The sequence below is a fragment of the Mustela putorius genome, unplaced genomic scaffold, assembly GCF_011764305.1.
Source record: "Mustela putorius furo isolate JIRA1106 unplaced genomic scaffold, ASM1176430v1.1 tig00003899_pilon_pilon_pilon, whole genome shotgun sequence".
NCBI lineage: Eukaryota > Metazoa > Chordata > Mammalia > Carnivora > Mustelidae > Mustela > Mustela putorius.
This window is the reverse complement of record NW_025422048.1, coordinates 5,742,162-5,764,473: the sequence shown is the minus strand read 5'-3', so window position 1 is coordinate 5,764,473 and position 22,312 is coordinate 5,742,162. Positions and strand designations below refer to the sequence as shown.

Below are 22,312 nucleotides of genomic sequence, written 5' to 3'. Positions count from 1 at the left end.
TTCATTTTGTTGGTCTTTCACCTTTGGTACCTCTCATTATATTTCTCCTTTCAAAGACTGATCTCAGGCAATATTGTTACTGTTTCTAATTTAAAAGCCTCTGTCTCCTATAGTAATTGGGAAAATGTTTACCAAATGCCTGGAATGCTTCTTGACACTTGTTAGGCAGGCATTATTAGAATAAAAATTTGTTAAGCTCTTCCTTTCCAGCCAGGGCTGGGCACAATGACTCCCACAAAGAAGGGTGATGAGAAGAAGGGCTCTTCTGCCACCAGGGAGGTGGTGACCAGAGAAAACACCATCACCATTCACAAGCACATCATGGAGTGGGTTTCTAGAAGGCTGTTCCTCAGACACTCAGAGAGATCTGGAAATGTGGCACAGAGTAGATGGGAACTCCACATGTGTGCATTAGCACCAGGCTCAACAAAGCTGTGTGAACCAAAGGGATAAAGAATGTTCCCTACTGTATCCATGTGCGGCTGTCCAGAAAATGTAACGAGGATGAAGATTCACAAACAAGCTCTATGCATTGTTTCCATATGTACTTGTCACCACTTAAAAAATCTACAGGGGTGCCTGGGTGGCTCAGTGAATTAAGCCTCTGCCTTTGGCTCAGGCCATGATCAGGGTCCTGGGACAGAGCCCCAGAGCTGGGCTCCCAGCTCAGCAGGGAGTCTGCTTATCCCTCTTCCTTTACGCCTCCCCCTACTCATGCACACAGATGCTATCTCTCTCTCAAATAAATAAATCATATCTTTTAAAAAAATCTACAGACAGTTAATGTGGATGAGAACTAACCCCTGATTGTCAAATAAATGTTTAAAACTTAAAAAACAAAACAAAACAATAGTTTCAATTGCTTTAAATAAAAGGAAAAAAAAGGTATGGCATTTATGAGGTGTAATGCAAACAAATGAATTTAGAGATAGCGTTATACTATATAGGGGGAAAAGAAGCTGAAAGGGAAGAAAATCCAAGAAGAAGGAAGAAAAGAAAGAACTGTTTCAGTCTCCTATTGATTAAAATTCCATCTTGTTTTGGACAAAAATGTCATTCTTCAGACTTTTTTTGACATTTAAAAAACTGTGATAAAATGCATATAACAGAATTTACCATTTTAACCATTTTAAAGTGTACAATCCTGCAATATTTAGTACACTCACAATGTTGTACATCAGTCACCACTTTCTAGTTCCAGATCACTTTTATTACCCCAAAGGAAACCCCATACCCATTAAGAGTTACTCTCCACTTTCCTCTCCTCTAAATCCTCTGAAGATTTGCTTATTGTGGATCTGTGATATAAATAGAATCATACAATATGTGGCATTTAGCTCCTGATTTATTTCATGTAGCATAAAATTTTTGAGATTAACACATGGAGCATGTGTCAGTACTCAGCACTTCATTCCTTCTTATGGCTGAAGAATGTTCCATTGTGTGGATAGCCCACATTTTGTTTATCCACTTGTCTATTGATAGACACTTAGGTTATTGTGAATACTGCTGCTGTGAACATTTGTGTATAAGTTTTAATGTGAATGCCTGTTTTCAATTCTCTTAAACATATACACAGGTGTGGTAATTCTGTGAATAGCTTATTGAAACACCATCGTGTTTCTGCAGTGGCTGAGTCATTTTGCATTCCCACCGGTGGTATATGAAGATTCCACCTTCTCCACATCTTCACCCACATGTATTATTTTCCACTTTTCCAAATTGTAGCCATTCTGGTGGGTATAATTCTTTTTTACTCTAAATGTCCTCCCAAATTCCCACTCTGGAAGTCTGCAGTATTGTGCAGGGTACACATGAGGCATTCTGTACCACCAACACTATTTGGCCTTTGTGCCTCTATATCCCCATTCTGTAGCCTTTCTTTCTTTCTTTTTTTTTTAAAGGTTGATTTTCCTTTTTTTTTTTTTTTTAAAGATTTAATTTATTTATTTGACAGAGAGAGAGATCACAAGTAGGTGGAGAGTCAGGCAGAGAGAGAAAGAGAAGCAGGCTCCCGCTGAGCAAAGAGCCCCATGCGGGGCTCGATCCCAGGACACTGAGATCATGACCAGAGCCGAAGGCAGCGGCTTAATCCACTGAGCCACACAGGCGCCCCTTCTGTAGCCTTTTTTTTTTCAGGTGCTTAGTTTCTGCCTTGCTCTAGGTCTGACTTACATCAAGAGAATTTTACAGCATCTCAGTCCCAATGGGAGTGTTTAATTTAACTTAATTTAATTTTGGTTTTAAGATTTTATTTATTTATTTGACAGACTGGGAGGGTGAGAGAAAGCACAAGCAGGGAGAAGCAGAGGCAGAGGGAGAAGCAGGTTACCTGCCGAGCAGGGAGCCCAATGTGGGGCTTGGTCTCAAGACCCTGAGATTATGACCTGATCTGAACGCAGACACTTAACCAACTGAGACACCCAGGTGCCCCTGGGAGTTCTTAATTTTAATAGGCCAACTAGACTTCGGAAATTTCCGACATCATTTAGGAGGCACAGTTTTAGGAGACAGGGAGTAGACAGTAGGTTCTCTATGAGCAGCTATTAAACACAGTTTTCATGAGTTCATAGTCTGTTATCTGAATAAATGAGGGATACCTAGTGTGAATAAAGTTCTCATCAGAAAGCATGTCAAAAGGAAACTATTGGTCACCTGTCAGGTGCTAGCTCCTACCGTCAAAGAGTTGGGGTTTTTCTTTTTATGGATTTATTTATTTGAGAGAGAGAGAGAGAGAATGCATGCAGAGGGAGGAGCAGAGAGAGAGAGGGACAAGCAGACTCCATGCTGAGCACAGAGCCAGACAACACAGGGCTCCATCCCAGGATCCTGAGATCATGACCTGAGCCAAAATCAGGAGTCAGACCCTTAACTAACAGAGCCACCCAGGTGCCCCTCAAGGCGCTGTTTTCACAAGCAGTAGGTAGGGCTGATGTTATGGCATCTACATTATCTTCTGATTGGGCTGCCTCATGAGTTGTGGAGAACATGTGTCCAGTGGCTGGCCAGGTATACAAATGTAGTCTGTGCCCCTGAAAAAGGCAAAATGAACTTAGCAATACTTACTGTGAAGCTGTGACTCAAACATGAAGGCTTTGGCTCCCCATTTCTTACACCCTAGACCAGCTCTGTCCAATACAGTAGCCACATGTAGTTTTGGAGGATTTGAAATGTGGTTAGTGCAACAAGGAACTGGATTTGGAATTATAGTGAATGAAAAAAATTATTTCAATCATGCAATACAATGGTATCAACTGTTGTCACCATGTTATCTATTAGATCCTCAAACCTTATTCATCTTAGAGCTAAAAGTTTGTAACCTTTGACCAACCTTTCGCATTTTCCACACCACTCCCATAGCCTCTAGCAACCAATTCTCTACTCTGCTTCTATGACTTTGACTTTTTGTTTAGATTCAATATTTTTGTGATACCATGCGGTATTTTCTTTCTCTGTCTGACTTATTTCACTTAGCACAATGCCCTCAAGGTGCATCCATACTGTTGCAAATTGGAAGATTTCCTTTTTTCTCTTGGCTGAATAGTATTCCATTGTGTATATACACCACATCTTCTTCATCCATTCATCTATTAATGGACGCTTAAGTTATTTGCATGTCTTGGCTATTGTGAATAATGCTGCAATGAGTATGGGAATACAGAAACTTCTTTGAGATCCTGTTTTCATTTCTATTTAATTAGTTGTGATTAATTCATATTTTAAAACTGATATTCAATTCAGGTACTGGAAAGCTTTTAAGTGTATTTAGAACAATTTGGGTATGTGAAACTACTTTACCAACTGTAAATGTTATGAGATCTAAATTTAGATCAACTATTCCAAAGAACTTTTAACATCTGAATGGAGGTATATCGTAAGTGTAAAATATACAGCAGGTTTCAGAGACTTAGTATAAAAAAGAATGTAAATGTTCTCTTTAATTTTTTCTATAAATTATATTTGAAATGATAATATTTTGGATATACTGAGTTAAAGAAAAAACAATATTAAAATTATTTTCTCCTGTTTCTTTTTACTTAAAAGAAATGTGGTTACTGGACAATTTAAAATGACTTCTGTGACTCACGTCTTTCTACTGGATCATGCTGTTTTGGAAGAACACCAGGGTCATCTAACACTATATAATGCAAGTGTATTCAGTATAAAACTTCCTCTTTGGAATTCTACTTTATTCCACTGAAATTCCCAAGGATACCATCACCTTGCCAAGCTTCTCAATGCTGACTTCAAGCAAAATGGCCAAGAACTGAAGCTATATCTGGGACTTTCTCAGAGCCCTCTTTTTAAATGCATCCTTTCCTCTCAGACCTTGTCCGATGCTCTCAAATCATGTTCCTCAAGGCTATTTACTTGAGTGACAAAGCCATCCAATAGAGTAATTCACACTAAAATGATCTTAGTTCAATGTGTTATTCCTCTCAGGAGTATCTGCATTTTAAAATTTATTGCCTGCAGGGAGTGACAGTTAGCTCAAAGGGATGGATTTAAGGGTGGCATTTTCCATACTGTGACCTCTAAACTCCAGTGATACTCTGCCAGCGGGACCTTCGTGATCCAGTTTTCTAGTTACAAACAAAACAAACAAAAGCCCAGGACTCCCTCAAGATTCTCTTCCTTTACCCACCTTCTGAATAAGTAGCCATTGGCAGAAAAAAAGATCTTCTGCTTTAGATAAATTTGTCTGTTTCATACTGATGAATGGGGATATTTATGGCCATTCAGAGGCAAGATGTGAAAAATTATTATGCCTTTAATTTCTTCCTTTGTTCTAGAAATGATAATGATGAGCAATTTCCCTTTAATAAGACTACTGGCTCCTTTATGTTTGGTTGCCTAGAATTGAAAATACCAAATAGGTGTTCAATTTATTTAACTTTATTTTTTTGTGAGCATTCCATAAAATACATCCAATCTCAGTGGTAAACAACCTGTTAGCATGAAGAAACCAGGGGCAGGTTCTGGGTCCATTTTTTGCTCTTTCTAAGGGGACTTATGGCGTGAAGAACTGGACAGCTGTTAAAACTGTATAGCCTCTGGCATGTACTCTGTCTACATATTTTGTTAGGGACTATTCAATATGAGATCACAGATATGACAAAATGGATGTTGTTCTTCCCAGTGTAAGCAAAACCATGTAATTACATTTGTGATTTTTCTCTTAGTTCCTTAAAACTCTCTCTGTGGATGGAAGAGTGATCTGTTGCATTTTTCTCCAAAAGTTGACAGATAATGAAAGATTTCTGCTTCTTTTCTTTGGGCAGAAATGGAGGGACTCTTTGAACTGGAAAGGGAGGGACAACATTAGGACTTCTCAGTTATGTTGTACTTACCAAGAATAGAGGAAAGTGATTTTGGAGTACCCCCAAAAGCTTTTCTTTTACTGCCCCATTACCAATGGAGAACTTGAGACAGAATAGGGTTAAGCAGTTTCCCAGTGTTCCACAGTAAATTGGCAGTTGAATTGGGATTAGAATCTAGGTCTCCAAACCTTGGGGAGTTCTCCATTAGCTCAGATCATGTACGGCTCAGCAGTTTCTTTCACAAGATCCTCCTGACATGACACATGCCATCAGTCTTATTTTATAACAGATGTTTTGAGGGTAGAGCAGATGGTCTCTTCCCTTCACCCTCCCAGCCCTTGACTCCAGAGAGTCAGATCATGTCAGAAATGGCACTCACAGCCCTCTTTCCCCATAGGTCCACCTCCCCGTCTGCTCATCCTTTTTGTGTGCTCATCTTTCCTATGCTCAAGCAAACACTGTTTTACGGTTCCCTTTTCTTATTAGGCTATGTACTTTCCACCAAACACTTTTCTGTCACTCATGTTCTTTCTTTCCTGACTCCTCTTGAATGTTCAAAATCTAGTCAGTGGGAAGACCACTGGATTCTAAGACACTGGGTTCTACAACCCATCACGATCCTTGGTGTAATGGATGACCTGTGACAAGTTGCTTTCTACCTTTATATCACATATATTTTGGGCTAACTTTGGCCTCCCAGAAGTCTCCTATGGCTACCACTTGAGGACACTCTGTCATAGAGTACTTTGAAAGTCAGAGAAAAAGAACAAGGACCCACCTACAATTTCCTGATGCTCCATTGGCTTAATTTACATATGGCATAATCTCTACAGTATCACTTCTGTTCTTGAATATCATTTCTACATTATTCTTCTTAAATATCTTAAAATGACCTCCTGACATTCATTTTCTTTTTATCTAAACAGTGAAATTCATTTTGTGTCTTGAGGGAAACCACTAAGAGAAATAGAAGTGTGTGTTTGTTCTTACACTTACTTGTATGTGGGTACCTACACAGACATGTATTCATGTACCTCTACCCATTTCAGGGCACTGCGTTTAATTATGGAAACATCGACTCTGGAGTCACAGCTGTTTTTAATGCCCAGGCTTGATGCTCACAAGCTGTGTGACTTTGGGAAGGTCATTTTATTTCTCAGCCCTGTATAGACACTCAGAACATTACTACTATTGTGGGGAAGCAATGGAAGAAATAAGCTGTGTTGGGAAACCATGAAAGCCAAGAGAGGAAAGAACTTTCGTCACTGGTGAGGCATCATCTCCTGGAGGGAACTATTTCCCATTCCCCATCCCCCTGCATCAGAGTGGGCATTCCTGAGTAGATTGAGCAACTAGGTTACATGTGAACTTGTTCCATTCTGGGAAATCCTGTAAGGGGAACTAGTCAGCATTACTTTCAATACTGTAGACAAACTATCTCATTTACATTTTACTTTTTATTTTATTTCTTTTTAAGTAGGGTCCACACCCAGCATGGAGCCCAATGTGGAGCCTGAACTCATGACTATGAGATTGAGACCTGGGCTGAGATCAAAAGTTGGATGCCCAACTGGCTGAGCCACCAAGGTGCCCCCCATTTACATTTTCATGCACGAAATGGATGGAAATGATGGTCATTTGCTTGTGACCACAGCCATAGTCATTCAGTTTTTTTTTTTTTTAATTTTGCTGTGTTATAAACAAAACAACCTTATAATTAATCCCAGTGTACTTTCCTGTGTTGAGCCAAGTGGATATAATAAGAATGAGGATGTTGAATTATAAACTGAAAGACTCTCATTTTCCCGGTGAGTCTATCACAAAACCCTTCTGTGCCCCCTTTGTCTTCACATATTGCAATACTTTTATCTGCAGCCGGTAATGGGACTTGATTTCACTCTCTTCTGTCTTAACTTGGGATTCAGTTGCATTTTGCTCTTTGCTTATCTATTTTTGAGGAAGTGCAGAATGCAGATGGAGAACACTGATTCTCCTTGAATATAACCTTGAAGTTGGACCCTAGAGGGTCTTAGGAATTTTCCAATTATTTATTCCAGTGTTAACATGTTTTATGATCTCCCTGAGCTCTTCTCTGCTCACACTAACTCTGGTTAGGAGATTGGATTATGTGACCTCTCATTAAGCGAATACCATTGTCCTTGGTTTCTTAATTTGGCTGCTAGCCAATATCTGTCCCTTTCTACTTTTGGGTCTGAAGTGTGTCACCTTTAGGTCTGAAGCTGATTCTGGGATCATTGCAAGTAAGAAAGGTTCATTTAAAACAATGGAAGGGATCAATCATTTTTAAAGACTTCATCTTATTTGGTCATTGCTTCATTATCTTTTCAAAGTCTTTTTTAAAAACTCTGGGATAATGGCAGAGAAACCTTACCTGGAATATTGGCTTTCCTGACTGTACAGCCACCTTGAAGTATACTGATTTTTGTATAATCCCAGAACTAGAGGAAATTTCATGAGATCATTGAACCCAGCCTCTGCTTTTAAGTTCTCTTCCTAAATTCTCCATAATATATGATTGCTCACTATGGGTGGAAAATTCTATAAAAACATCTGATAGCCTATTCCAATATCTGGACAGGTATAGAGCTGAGACTTATAAGACCTTGCTGTGTCTCAATGGAAATTAAATGAGATTCTTGCTCTTCTAATTTATTTGAGTTAACAAAATACCAGGCAGTATTCTACTCACAGAGGCTCAGATGTGAGGGCTGTGACTTCTATCTCCAGAGTTGATTTAGCTGCATTAGCTGACGAGGAGGCTGTCCCCTTTCTTCCTCACTGATCTGGGCTCAGCCAAAGAGGACAACCTTCCCAGATACTTACAATGTATTGATAATTGGTAGTAACACTAAGCATCAGCCTGTGAGCTTGAGTTCACAAGTGTCTTATTATCCTTCATTAGAACAGAATATGCAAGGAGTTTGGGTTCTCATAAGCACCAGAAGGGCTGCATAATGACACTGTCTTGCCAGTGTTGACTCCTGTGGAATGCATTTTGTATACAGTTTTCTAATGATGCTCCAGGGACTTTCTACTTCATTAGATCCTTTGGCACCTTCTAATATATTTACTGACTTAGGACATGCCTCAATGCCCCAACTAAGAAGGGTTAGAATTGGTTTCCATGTGCTGGGCTGCTTGGTGGGCAATTTAATGCCCTGGAAGATTTTCATTCTGGTTGTTTGTTAATTTCTACAACTTAGAATTTTCTGTGCAAGAGTCACCATAGGGAGAAAACTAACTTATGTGAGCCTCACATATTGCAGAGGGTGTGGTGGGAATAAAATGGTGCCTATCTCAAACTTGGCCTTGGATCCTGACTTTGGTGCTCACCTACTTAGGATTCTTCTATATTTACTTTCTGCATCAGGTATCTTCCCACCTTAGGCTTTCATATCTGTTGTTTTCCTGTTGCCCTGTTTTTGAAACTTTTTCCTCTTAATACACAACAATCCCTGCATTTGCCCAGCTAGCTCCGCAGTCCTGACTAAAACATCACCTTGTGATCTGGTTAGGGTGAAACAAGCTATACACAAAACTTAATGACTTCCCTTCCTCACTAAAATAGATTATTTACTGTCATAGCATTCTGAGCTTTTTATTAATAACACTATTTAACTTTATCACTATGGTAATTAGAATTTTAAGGTGGTCCTCATGATCTACCTCCTAGTGATCACATCTTTTTATAATCCTCTCTCCTTGAGCATGAGCAGAGTTTGTGACTTGCTTATAACCAGTAGAATATATAGCAAAATTGACAGGCTATACATGATCACATGTCTGTGATTGTATATCTAGTTTGTCTTCCTAGAATCTCTCCCTTGTTGGACTTAAGAACCAAAATACTGGGGTGCCTGGGTGGCTCAGTTAGGTGACTGCTTGCAGTTCAGGGCATGATCCTGGAGTTCCAGGATCAAGTCCTGCATGGGGGGGGGGCATCCCTGCTCAGCAGGGGGTCTACTTCTCCCTCTGACCCTCTCTCCTCTCATGTTCTCTCTCTCTCCCTCTCTCAAGTTCTCAAGTAAATAAATAAAATCTTAAAAAAAGAAAAAAAGAACCAAGATACCATTTGTCCTATGGCCAGCTACAAAGAAAACAATTCCTTCACCAACCTGAGGGACCTTGAAAGTGGATCCATCCCCAGTAGAGCTTTCAGGTGAGATCACAGTCCTGGTCAGCACCTTGGTTGCAATCTTGAGATCTTGACCAAAGGACCCAGGTCAAGCTTTTCCCTGATTCCTGATGCAAAGAAAGTATGAGATAAGTGTGTGTTTTATGCCTTGAAGTTGGTGGTAATTTGCTACACAACACAGGTAACTAATAATACTACTAAATAATTATTTGCATAATTATAGTCAAATGTTTATTTCCTCACACTTTATAAGTTCTTTGCAGGCAGAACCATGTCTTTTTCTCATGTTGCTGTATCCTTTATGCATATTACAATGCCAAAGAGTTAACACTAAGTAAATATTGGTTAAATGAATATATTTATGAATAAATGAACAAATGAGTTTGAATGCCAAGGTTAGTTCTGGGCATCACACATGGAGACATATTTAGCCAATTTTAGGATCTTTGGAGAAAGCCAGAAGACAGATTTTGTTTGATATAAGGAAGAGTATGTGCATGGTGTTTGCAATGGGGTTGAAAATTATAGTTGCCCCTTTTGGGTTACTCTATGGGGGTGGTAGTGATTTCCATGTCATTTGAGGTCCTAATCAGAGAAGGACACCTACTTTTTAAGGATGTTTTAAAGGAAATAACTTAATTTAAATGACTTATTATTCAATTGGAAAAGAAGGACATATGGAAGGAAGATAAACATCAAAGGAGCCTATTGGCAGATATATATGTATTTTTTTAATAATGAAAGTGATTATGTCAGAACACTTTAGCTGAAAACAGAGTCATTAGTCATGTGCTTTTCCAGCCTCAGCAGAGAATTAATGTGAAATTTGAACACATTTCTTAGCTTCTTGAGTTTTTAATTTCTGCTACAAAATTATGCTTCTTGGTTTCTCATTGAAACCTCAGGGTGCCAAGTATTAACTAAAGTGAAATGGCAGTAACTGGCACACTCTGGGTTTACTCTATTACCAAAGATTTCACCAACAAAAATAAATCCTAGACCTTTATTCTCAGCCACTGTGGTGGGTTCTTCAGAGAGCTGGGATACCAGAGAGGGAATTGATGATGAAGTATTCTTTTCAGTTGGAAATAAGGGTTCTGCCTATTTCAGAATAATTTCTTGCCTTTTAACATTGGGTTAGTTAGTTACTGAGTTATGGAGTATCTTTTGACAACACCATGGCCTAGAACTCTCTTCACAGCGTGGTTACCGGTAGCCTGAACTTTTTCCCTACCTTATTCCTAGGAACTTTGACCCCAAAGGACTATCCTTATACTTCTCCAAAGAGAAACACATATTTCTTTCTATGCTGCTAGAACATTTTAAAGCTAAATAGTGTCATTTAAGATCACCTGTCTGGGAAACTATCCATTGTTGTAAGAGCTAAATCTTTCTGTGGGGTGGTAGGGAGCTGTGTCTGGAACCCTAAATGAATAGTCTTTGTTCAAAGCTTTATCCATATTAACTTCCTTTGGCTCTTACTCCAGTTTAGTCAATTTCATATTGTAGTCTTTGCTGGCTTTTGTATTTCTATCCCTGAAATCAAGCACTCCCCATACTATTTTAACTTAAATATGGTGGACTGCCTTAATATACCATGGGCTATTTTGAATGGAATAGGTTTCAATCCTACAGAAAGAAAAACAATTATTAATTGAGTATCAGTACTTAAACATAGGGATATTACTGCTAAAGGCAAATAGGAAGGTCTGTGTGAGCACTGCACAACAAAGAGGTGGGCCAAGATTAAGAAGGCAAGAGTGTAAGATAGATAATCCCCCTATTAGGTGAAGCATCATTATTCAATGATGAAACCTCAGTTTTTAGTATCGAATCACTATTCTATCTCCAGCCTCTACTGCAGTACCTGGAACATAATAGGGGCTCAGTAAATATTCCAAGAAATAATGAATCAGTCTTTCTTTCTTTCTTTTTTTTTTTAAGATTTTATTTATTTGACACAGAGAGAGACCACAAGTAGGCAGAGAGGCAGGCAGAGAGAAGGGGAAGCAGGTTCCCCACTGAGCAGAGAGTCTGATGCGGGGCTCAATCCCAGGACTCCGAGATCATGACCTGAGCTGAAGGCAGAGGCTTTAACCCACTGAGCCACCCAGGCGCCCCTGAATCAGTCTCTCAATGTATTCATAGCCCTGGCGATGACTCTAACAGCCATCTTGCAAGTATTTTTGTTTGGTAGGATTCCTTCTACAGCAAGTGGTGACTGAAATATATTGATAATTGAATCTGTGACTAAGAGTGGCATGTAATAGGTACTCAATAAGTATTTTCTAGATGCAGCTTTTAATGAAGATCTTTTTTCTTTTTTTAAAGTAGGCTTCCACACCTGGTATGGAGCAGAATGTAGGGGTTGAACTCATGACTCTGTGATGAAGACCTTAGCTGAGATCAACAGTCAGACGCTTAACTGTGAGCCACCCAGGTACCCCTAATGAATATTCTTATTGCTGCTCTTCAAATTCTAGGATAACCACCCCCCCAATTTTCTCAGGGTGTTTTGTTTTGTTTTTTTTTGCATAAGCCTTTGTGGAAAGACCAAATGGTCTTATACCCAAAGGGAGAAAATCTGAATGCATTTGGTATAGAGTATATTATGGATAGAATTGGTACTCCCACATCAATGATAAAATTAGAGTACACATGCAAACTATGCAGAATTAAAATTGAGTGTGGGCCAGGGCACCAGAGAGTTAAAAATAATGGTAGTGACCAAGAGAAAGGAAGTGAGTCGGCAAAGATTCTCTTTGTTGGCAAATATTGGTAGTATAAAAAGCATTTAATGAATAAAAATCTTATCCTTTAAGGTGCTTTTTATACATACCAGTGCCTACAGCATAGATGAACAGGCAATGACAATTGTCATTCACAGGAGATTTGAACTTGCATTTGCATTATGTCAGAGGCTTTGTAACAAGTAAGTAATTGCAAAAAGTCAGTGTTCATTGTTGTTAGAAGTTGTGTAGGAAATTAAACTTCCAACTGTAATGGTAATGTGGTAGGAAGTATAGTTTTGGATTATTTTGTGGTATCCATGCTGAAATGGCAATGGCCAGCTTCATTATCCTCATTCTTCTTACTGAAAAAAAATGACCACTGTTGACCTGGAGCAATTTTTCCTCAATGTGTGACTTTGTTGCAGTGTTGGAACATCTTGGGAGCCTATTAAATATGCAGATCCCACTAGAGAAAAGCAGATCAAAACCACAAAGAAATACCACCTCACACCCATTAGGATGGTTGTTATTAAAAAAAACTAGAAAATAATAAATGTTGGTGAAAATATGGAGAAATCAGAATCCTTGTGCACTGTTGGTGGGAATGAAAAACTGTGTAGCTGCTATAGAAAACAGTATGGAGGTTCCCCCCAAAATTAAAAATAAGACTACCATATGATCCAGCAATCTCACATCTGGGTATACAGTATTCAGAAGAACTGAAAACAAGATCTTGAAAAGATATTTGCACATCTTGTTTGTAGCAGCATTATTCACAATTTCGAGGAGGTGGAAGTAACCCAGGGGTCCATCAGTGGGTAAATGGATGGAAAAAAAAATGTGAGATACACACATATACACACACACACAGTGGAATATTATTCAGCTTTAAAAATGAAAGACATTGTCACACATACACATGGATGGACCTTGAGGACATTATGCTAAGTGAAATAAGCCAGCTACAAAAACAGATACTGTATAATTGCATTTATGATGTATCTAAAGTGGTAAAATTTATACAGCAAATAGAATGGTAGCCAGGGGCTAGAAGGAGGGGCAAATGGGGGAGGGAGTTGTTCAGTGGATACAGTTTTGGAGATCTACTGCACAGCAATGTGAATATATTTAACATTACCAAACTGTGCACTGAAAGTAGTTAAGTAGGCAAATTATATGTTATGTGTGTTTCTTTTGAAACATAATTTTTTTTTAAATGAGGATCCTGGAATCCCACTGCCAACCTGTTAAATCAAATTTATAAGGCAGAGGTCTGGGGATATATATACATTTGAAACAACCTCCCTGATGATTTCTAGACACACGCCAATGTCTGAGAAGAGAGGAGGTTGGCTTTCCCAATTCACAGAGTTCTTTTTACCTCCATTTTCTCTTTAATACACCAACTCCATAGGTGGGTATTATTGTAATCACTATTTTGCCTATAAGGAAATTGAGACTCAGAGGAGCTAAGCAAATTGCCCCATGTCACAAAGCTAATAAGTGGTGGAGCCAAGGTTCAAGTCCAGGTTCAGATGGCATCACATTCTTTCTTTGTGTATCTTTTTTTTTTTTTTAAGATTTTATTTATTTATTTGAGAGAGAGACAGTGAGGGAGAGCATGAGAGGGGAGAAGGTCAGAGGGAGAAGCAGACTTGCCATGGAGCTGAGATCCTGATGCAAGACTTGATCCCAGGACTCTGGGATCAGGACTTGAGTGGAAGGCAGTTGCTTAACCAACTGAGCCACCCAGGCACCCTTCCTATGTGTATCTTAACTTACTTAATATCTTGACATGCGTGTTTCATCTCAGACATAAAAGTTAGACTCGATCTGCCTTTATGTGTCTGACAAAATCTTAAATGTCTCATAGTGGTATTTATTTGATGTCCCCTGGTTATTCACACTAACATTTCTAGAGGATGTTCGTTCTTATTTATTACTATCTGATTGTCACCTGCTCTGATGCCCAGGTATTATTTGACTGTACCTGAGGATGCTCTCTATTTTTGCCATTCCATGTATATAACTTGTATGTTTTCCTATGTTGATTTGTTCACATGTATAATTTGTATGGTTCCCATGTAGATTCATCGGAGATCTCCTTTAACTTTGGAGTATAACTTTGAATTCTGTTGATATCTCTCACAGTTTGTTGGATTAATTAACGTCAGTCCAATTCTTTAGTGGCTGCTGAGTGAAATTCTACCAAACTGACTACTAAATAATGTTCAACTTCCTTCCCCTGGTATGTGGGATCTCTTTACCCTCAAGACAGCTTTCCAGCCTTTTCTTTTCCACATGCCCAGCACCATGTTTAATTGGATCTGGAGTATTCATGATTTTATGAACATGCACTGGGTTTTCCTACCTTCCTGCTTTTGTTCCTGGCATTTCCAGTGTTGAGAATACCTCTTTCAGTCATATTTACCCATCTTTAAAAATTTGGCTAATTCTGTTTTCTCCTTAACTTTCTTTGCATATGAGCCTCATCCTATAGTTACCACTCATCCCATGTATTTTTTTTTTGTATTTGATCTATGTAAAACTGCTTTGTATTCTTGCAATTTACATGTGTGCCCAATTTCCTCTATTAGATGATAAGGACTTCAAGACACAGACCATGACCTTATAGTCCTTAGTTGAACATTACTTTTGAACCTACTATGAGTCACTTACTCTGATGGGAACCATACCTGCTGAGATAAAAGACAGTTCTTGCCCTGATGGAGTTCACAGCCTAAAAGAAGAGACAGAGAAGTAAACAATTTTATATCTCACACAAGTATAGCTCTTTGCATTCACCTTTAAAAATGCCATTCTGTACATATCTTTAAACTTTAGCAGAGTGGTCAGTAATCCAATTTCTTTGGTCATCCATTAAATGTTTTCATCAGATCAAAAACTACTAGCCAGAAATGACTTATAACTTCTGAGCTAAAATCAAATATAAGTGGAAGTTCACTCAACTGGTCTTGGATAATTTAATTCTTATTTCTAAACTCAGGTTTGACCCACCAATTTCTTTTCAATAGTCAATAAAACTTTGCAATGAGGAATAAACACAAGAGAATGATGGCTTCTTATGTGCCAATCCATGGCTGTGGATTTTGCGTTGACTTATTTAGGGCACTTTTCTTTGTAGCCCATGATTGTGCTCATCTGTAACTATGAAAAGCAAATCAATAATATATGGAATTGGTTTTGGGTGGGAGGAGGGTGGATTGGGGAAATAAGAAAAGATCATGCACAAATGCAGTGACTTCGTGAGAAAGAACTACAAACAGATAAATACAGGCTAATAAAGTCCTAGAGTGAAATTGAAATCATTCCTGCATTCACTTATTTTTTTTTTCTAGAATTTGTAGCAAAGCTTAACACAACCTTTCTTAGGCCTAAGAAAATTGTCCCCACAGACCATGCACTTAAGCTATGTCTGTCAGTTGAGGATTATCAGTGCATTTTAAATGATGGAAAGTTTATTGTAAACTAAAAATAACAAGAATCATGGAGTGATTGGGGGGCCATGTTATTGAAAATGATAGTAGGTAGTGTTCTTGGATATTGCCTTACTTTTTCTTTAAAAGACTGAAGCTGTTATTTGGGCTTGGCCCTCTGGAAGAGATGTTATCTCTATTACTGTGCATTTCTTCAGCACTCTGTGCTGTCAAAGGCTTTTCTTTGTTCACCTGCTGGATATATCAGATGTATTACTGAGATGTTTTAAGTCACAATTCATTGGTTTCTTTCTATTTTTGGCTTTTGATTAATTTAAAGGTGGAATTACTCATTGGGTATAAGATCACGACAGTATCTTTAATTAATGGAGTGCATTGGCAAACGGAAACACATCAGACACACAACTACATTTAATGATACTTTTCAGTTTGCTGAAACTCTCTTTTAGAGATTTTCCCAGGGAAACCAGTTCTATTTTTAGTCTTCATGTTTGTCAATTTGTATTTGACCCTTAGTATTTTTGTTTTAATTTATGAAGCCCCATGATATGAATGAATAAAGATGTTTTCTTATGTTTTTTAAACATGTACTTTAATATATACAAGTATCCATATGTACATGTGTGTGCACACACATAAATGCATCTTGGGCCACCTGGATGCTCATGCAATTGAGCCTTGGAGACTCGGTTTTGGCTCAGGTCGTGGTCTCAAGGTCATGGGATAGAGCCTAAAGCCAGACTCTGTGCTCAGCCTAGAGTCTGCTTGAGATTCTCTCTCTTCCTCACACCCCCACCAATAAATAAATGAATCTTTAAAAAAGAAACCTCCTGTTTGCTCTAGCTTTGCTGGTTGATTCAGATGCTAGGCATATACATACACTGGATTACTGGTATGAGAAAATAAGGGGAAGGGCATGAAAATAACAGGAAAAATGTGGCATTTCACTTCATGTAGGCCTTAGTTTATGTATTTAACCATTGATAAAATATTTATTGTACTGAGGGACCATCTGCAGGGCTCTCCTCTCCTTCTCCTGCCCCAATCCAAGTCACCATCCATCTTTGTCTGGACCATAGCAGTACTACTGCCCTCCTTGCTTCAACTCTTGCCCCCTACAATCCAAGCACTGTATAACAGTTGGAGATGCCTTTCACCCAGGTCAAAACCCTCAGGTGGGAAATCAGATAACAGCAAATTCTTCATCATGGCATATGAGACTCTATATGGTTTGACCCCTGCCTACCTCTCCACTTTATCTCAGCCCTCTCTCTCACCTGCTTGCTCTGCTTCAGCCTTAATGGCCTTCTTGCTGTTCTACAGAAACACCAAACTCTTTTTCCCTTGAAAGCTTAGCCCTGCTCTTTCTTCTTTGTGAAATACCCTGCCCCTGGATCTTCACACAGCTGATTCCTTTTTGTCATTCAGATTTCAGGTCAGATATCACCTCTTTGGAGATTTCTGTGGCCACCCAATTGGATGTGTCTCCCAGTCACTCTACCACATTGTCCTATCTTATTTTAATCATATGTTCTTGTTCATTCATATATGAAGCTATTTACTATATCCTTATCACTAGCATGTGGATTCCGTAAGAGAAGGCACCTTGTCTGGCTTGTTCATTTCATTTTTTTAAGATATTATTTATTTGACAAAGAGGGAGACAAGCAAGAGAGAGAACACAAGAAAGGAGAGTGGGAGAGAGAGAAACAGACCTCCTGCTAAGCAGGGAGCCAGATGCAGGGCTTAATCCCAGGACCCTGGGATCATGACTTGAGCTGAAGGCAGATGCTTAATGACTGAGCCACGTAGGCACCCTGTCTTGTTCATTTCTAAAAACCCAGCAACTAGAATGATGCCTGGCACTGAGTGGGACTCAATAAATTTCCATTTCTTAATATTTTACCTTTGAGTGATAGCTAGCGTGTACAAGGACTTAACATGTATTAAGTATACTTAACATATATTAACTCATTACTTCTGACAGTGGGGTCATAAGATAAATGACACGATCTTTACCACATAGATAAGGTAACTAAGGTCCAAAGTTTAGAGGGATACACACATAAGAAAATGTGTACTAGTACTGGGCTCCAGGTGCACATGATGCTATTGCTGAATAACAAATTACCACAGATTTAGTGACTTTAAAAAGTTTTCATTTATTATCTCACAGTTTCTGTAGTTCAGATACACAGGCATAGCACTGCTAGCTTCTTTGCGTTGCCTATGGTCTTACAAGGTTATGTAGTTAAGATGTCAGCTGGGCTGCCCTCTCATCTGACAGCTCAGTTAGGGATGGACCCACTCCCAAGCTCTGATTGTTGGCAAAATTAATTTCTTATGGCTGTAGAATTTTGGGGAGCTTGTTTCTTCTATGCTGGCAATGGAGAGAGACAGATTCTCTGCTCCTTTGAGTCTCTGACTTCCAGGAGGTTCTAGACTGTATTTTCAAAGGCTAATCTGATTAGGTCAGGTTCACCCAAGCTTATCTCTCTTCTGATTAACTAAATGTCAACTCATTAGGGACCTTAGTTGCATCTGCAAAATCCCTTAACCTTTGCCATATGATGTAACGTAATCAAAGGTCTGATATCCTATCACCTTTGCCATATTCTGTTGCTTAGAAATAAGTTATAGGACTTACCCATACTCAAAAGAAAGAGATTTATGCATGGATCTGGGTCACTGAGGGTCATCTTAAAATTTTGCCTAGCACAAGGAGCAGAAGATCTATACTATTTGTACTCTAATATCTTTAGGGAAGAAGATTGGGAACAAGGACCTTTAGAATGCTAAGATATAACTGCCTAGGTAAAAAGGAGAAGGAATAACTCCCAAATGAACGAATGGTTTGAGAAGAGATTACCCGTACTGTTGTGCTTGAAAACACAACGCAAATTACAAGAAATAAATGGAGCATTGCATATGATTGAATATAAGAAGTTGACCCTTACTTATTTTGGATCGCAGTTTGATTTGCAGTTTTCTGCCCCTCCTGGCCATATCATTTTGTCATTCAGAATGGAGACACTCCACTTTAAAGATAAACTCATGTTGTCAGATGTGGGCCTTACTGAAGCAAAAAAATCTGTGAGCAGATTTAACCAGGCAGCTGCAGTAAAGGCATGCTTTTGAAATGCCCTTTTGAATTTTCTGCTTTGAAGACTAGAAGGGATGAGCCATGTCTATAGAGAGTCCACATGTGTTCATTCACTGAACTTCTACAGAGCACCTACCAGGTGCCAGAGCCTAGGCACAGAGGCCCAGAGACTCACAGAAGAGTGCCTGTCTTGAGGAGCTTTCATTTTAGTGGAAGAAATAGACATGCTGGCTAAGTGGTACAGGGAAGGGTGTGAATGCTTCTGCTCCTGAGCTGAGGAGAGTTTTCCCAGAGGACAAGCCAGGTCATGAAAGAAGTGTACGTCCTCACTTCTCTGTCAGTGAGGATGGAACAGAAAAGTCATTGTAATGAAGGTGAACAGCACATATGAAGGGATGAAGCCCGGAAAGGGCATGGTGTTTGGGGTAGTGTGAGGCATGCAGAGGAGAGAGTGCAGGATGAGTACAGGGACAAGACCGGTGACAGAACTAGGTGGTATTTTGCACTGTGAGTGGCACTGGGGTTGTGCTAGGAGTGACCTCATTCAGACCTAGGCACCCCGATCAGACTCTGAGATGATAGATTGCATTCTTTGCTTCTATAAGAGCTATCTGCCAGTGGAAGTGGCATGGTGCCACCAATGCCTGAGGGCCCCCTGTGAAGGTTGTGTCGTATCTGGAACTTTGTTCTATAAAGCTAACCAGTGGAAATCTATGAAACTCCTAATGGTGCTTTTGCTCTTCACATCATTTCAGCTGAAATTTCGCACGTGCTCAGTCCTAAATAACTGACATTGACAGTTTCACAAAATTGGGATATGTGGGAAATAAAAGATATGTTTTATTTGTCTTCATTTCTTACCAAGTGAAGGCCAACAGAAGTTGTCCATTTGAACTTTTAATACTAAATGTCTTTTAGCATGAATGTGTCTGCTTTCATATGAAAGTGAAATATATGAGATTGAGGGAAGAACCAGAAGAACACACAAGTCACTTGTGTGCCAGGCTGGGTGTTCAGAGTGTGCATTTCAAATGGCACCAAACCTGAAACCCAAGAGGCCAATGGCTTTGGTATATGTGTATATATTTACAGGGGAAAAGGATGGCAGCAAAGTTGAAAACAAACTCAAGCGACGCCTTGATGGCACAGTCTATTAAGCATCCAACTCTTGATTTCAGCTTAGATCGTGGTCTCAAGATTGTGGGTCCACCCCCTCGTCAGGCTCGACGTTCAGTGGGGAGTCTGCTTGAGATTCTCTCTGCCTCTGCCCCTCCCCCCACTCTCCTTCTGTCTCACAGGAAAAAAAAAAGCAAGAAAAACTCAAGAAACACAAGTCCATCACTTAAAGTGAAATTCCACGAAGATCACTTATCTTTTTCTTAAATAATGATTCATAATTGACAGATCATTTGAAAATCTTGAAGAAGGTCAGTATTTGGAACTAGCCAGATACTCCCACTTCTAGCTATTTTTGTTTGCAGATTTGGGTAAGTGCCCCTTACCTCGATTCTAAAATGGGAATAATTTTATTTTTCTCAAAGTATCACAAGACGATCTGTGTGAGCTAAAATATGTAAAGTGCCTAACATACTATCTTGAGTGAAACAGAGAAAAAGACAGCATAGGGAAGGGTGGGAGCAGTAAGCACTGGTTGAATCAGGCGTTCAGGGAGTGCTAGGTCCTGGGATAGGGACTGGATGCACAGTGCCAAATAAGGTGCTGTGATCTCCTCTGTGAGACCTTGAAGATCAGAATATTGGCTCTACCACTTGTCAGCTGTGTGACTTCAGAAAGCCATTTCATCTCTCTCAGCTTCAGTTTGCTCATCTGTAAAGTGGGTATAAGAAGATCTGCCTTGCAATATTCTGAGGAGGTTAAAGGAAACAATGTATGTAAAATACTAGGTTTATTGTGGGTACTCAGTAAATGATAGCAGTAGACCGTCATCACCTTCATCACCACCACCATCACCAACACCACCACCATCGTCAAAATCCCATTACTGCCATGAGAAATTTCAAGAAGTTGGGGCTAACTGAGGGTCTATGGATTTTTCAATGCCTTCTCTGGTGTTTTAGCAATTGAATCCCCCCCACCGCCTCCCCACCTCCCTCCTTCCAGGTCTTCCCTCAGTCCATTTAGATTCAGGGGATAAACATGAACTTCATCATTGCAATAGCATGCAGCTGTGGCCCCTGCAGAAAGTCAATATGGAATCTATTCCAACCTCCTTAATGTACCAACAAGAGAACAAAGGGTAGTTAGTGCCAGTCAGGACCAAAACCTTGCTCTTTTGACTCCAAGTCAACCGCTCCTCCTACCTTCCCACTGCTGCCTTACTGAATGAAGGAACAATGTGACTGAGGTACTGCCAACTGAACATGATGCAAAGCAAATGATGTCCTAAATATATCTGAGCATGGACTGATAGCAAAAACGAGTGTTTGATTTATAAAGGGCCACATTGTCACTAAGGTCATGATGGATCATGGCTCTGGTTTTATTGATCTTGTGTTGATGAACTTCAGGTGTTATTGCTTTCTGTCTGCCGTGTAGTTATTGGGGTCTATGACATCAACATAAGTCTGGTTTGTGATTAGCTACTTTAAATTTACTGCTGCCTGTTTTCCTTTGATCTTTGGTTGTAGAATAGCGTCATAGAAATGCACACAGGTCTTGAGCCTGTGATAACTCTCAACTCAGACCCATCGCTCTCATTTACCCACTGTGTGGGTGACTTGAGACATGTCACTTAACCTCTCTGAGCCTTGCATTCCTCATAAGTAAAATCAAGGTAATAAGTTTTTATACTGTAGGGTTCTTGGGAGGATTACATGGGTTAATCCATGTAATCAGTTTAGAATATTGCCTGGTACTTAGTATGTGCTCAGTAAATATTAGCTTGTGTTATTGCCTCCATATGTCTGTGACTTTATCAATCAGCAGTTGCTGCCATCTTAGTTTGATGCAAATATTGAGAAGTATAAGAGATTTAAAATTAATCACTGTGGTGATAATGGTTTAATATCACCATACACTTAGATGACACTGTAACTTTCTAATCTTTCAATATGCTAACAAATATTGATTGAGTGCCTGTTCTGGGCCAGGCACAGTTTTCTAGCTATGAAAGAGGCAAGGTCAGTGTAATTTTCTCCCTCTGAAAAAGGAGAAGGCATGTGTATGGAGAGGTTAGTGAATTTGCTTCATGGCCTGCTGTTGTTAGCATTTCGGGGGGGGGCGGAGTTCAGATCTTCAAAGTCCAGGAGAAAAGCAGGGTTGAGGGAAGGGGCAGACAGGTGTCAGGAGCCCTGAGAGGAATGGGTACAAGATGTCCCAAGGACTTTTATAGATAGCCTGGCTGACCTGAGTGGGCTTCCCTTTCTGAGACCCCACGAGCACAGAGCTGACTTCCCACCCTGCACAGGTGCTTTGTTTTCTTTGAGATGCTTCTCTCAAAAGGGTTTCTGTTGTCTTGATGATAATAACATAGACTAACAGCATTATAAATCAGTGAGGTTTACTGTTACAGGTTAGTCAAG

At 39.5% G+C, this 22,312-nt stretch overlaps 1 pseudogene; it reads left to right on the top strand.

Moving 5' to 3' along the window:
• The first annotated feature begins 225 nt into the window (after positions 1–225).
• LOC106004243 lies at positions 226–800 on the top strand (annotated as a pseudogene).
• Positions 801–22,312: the final 21,512 nt, after the last annotated feature.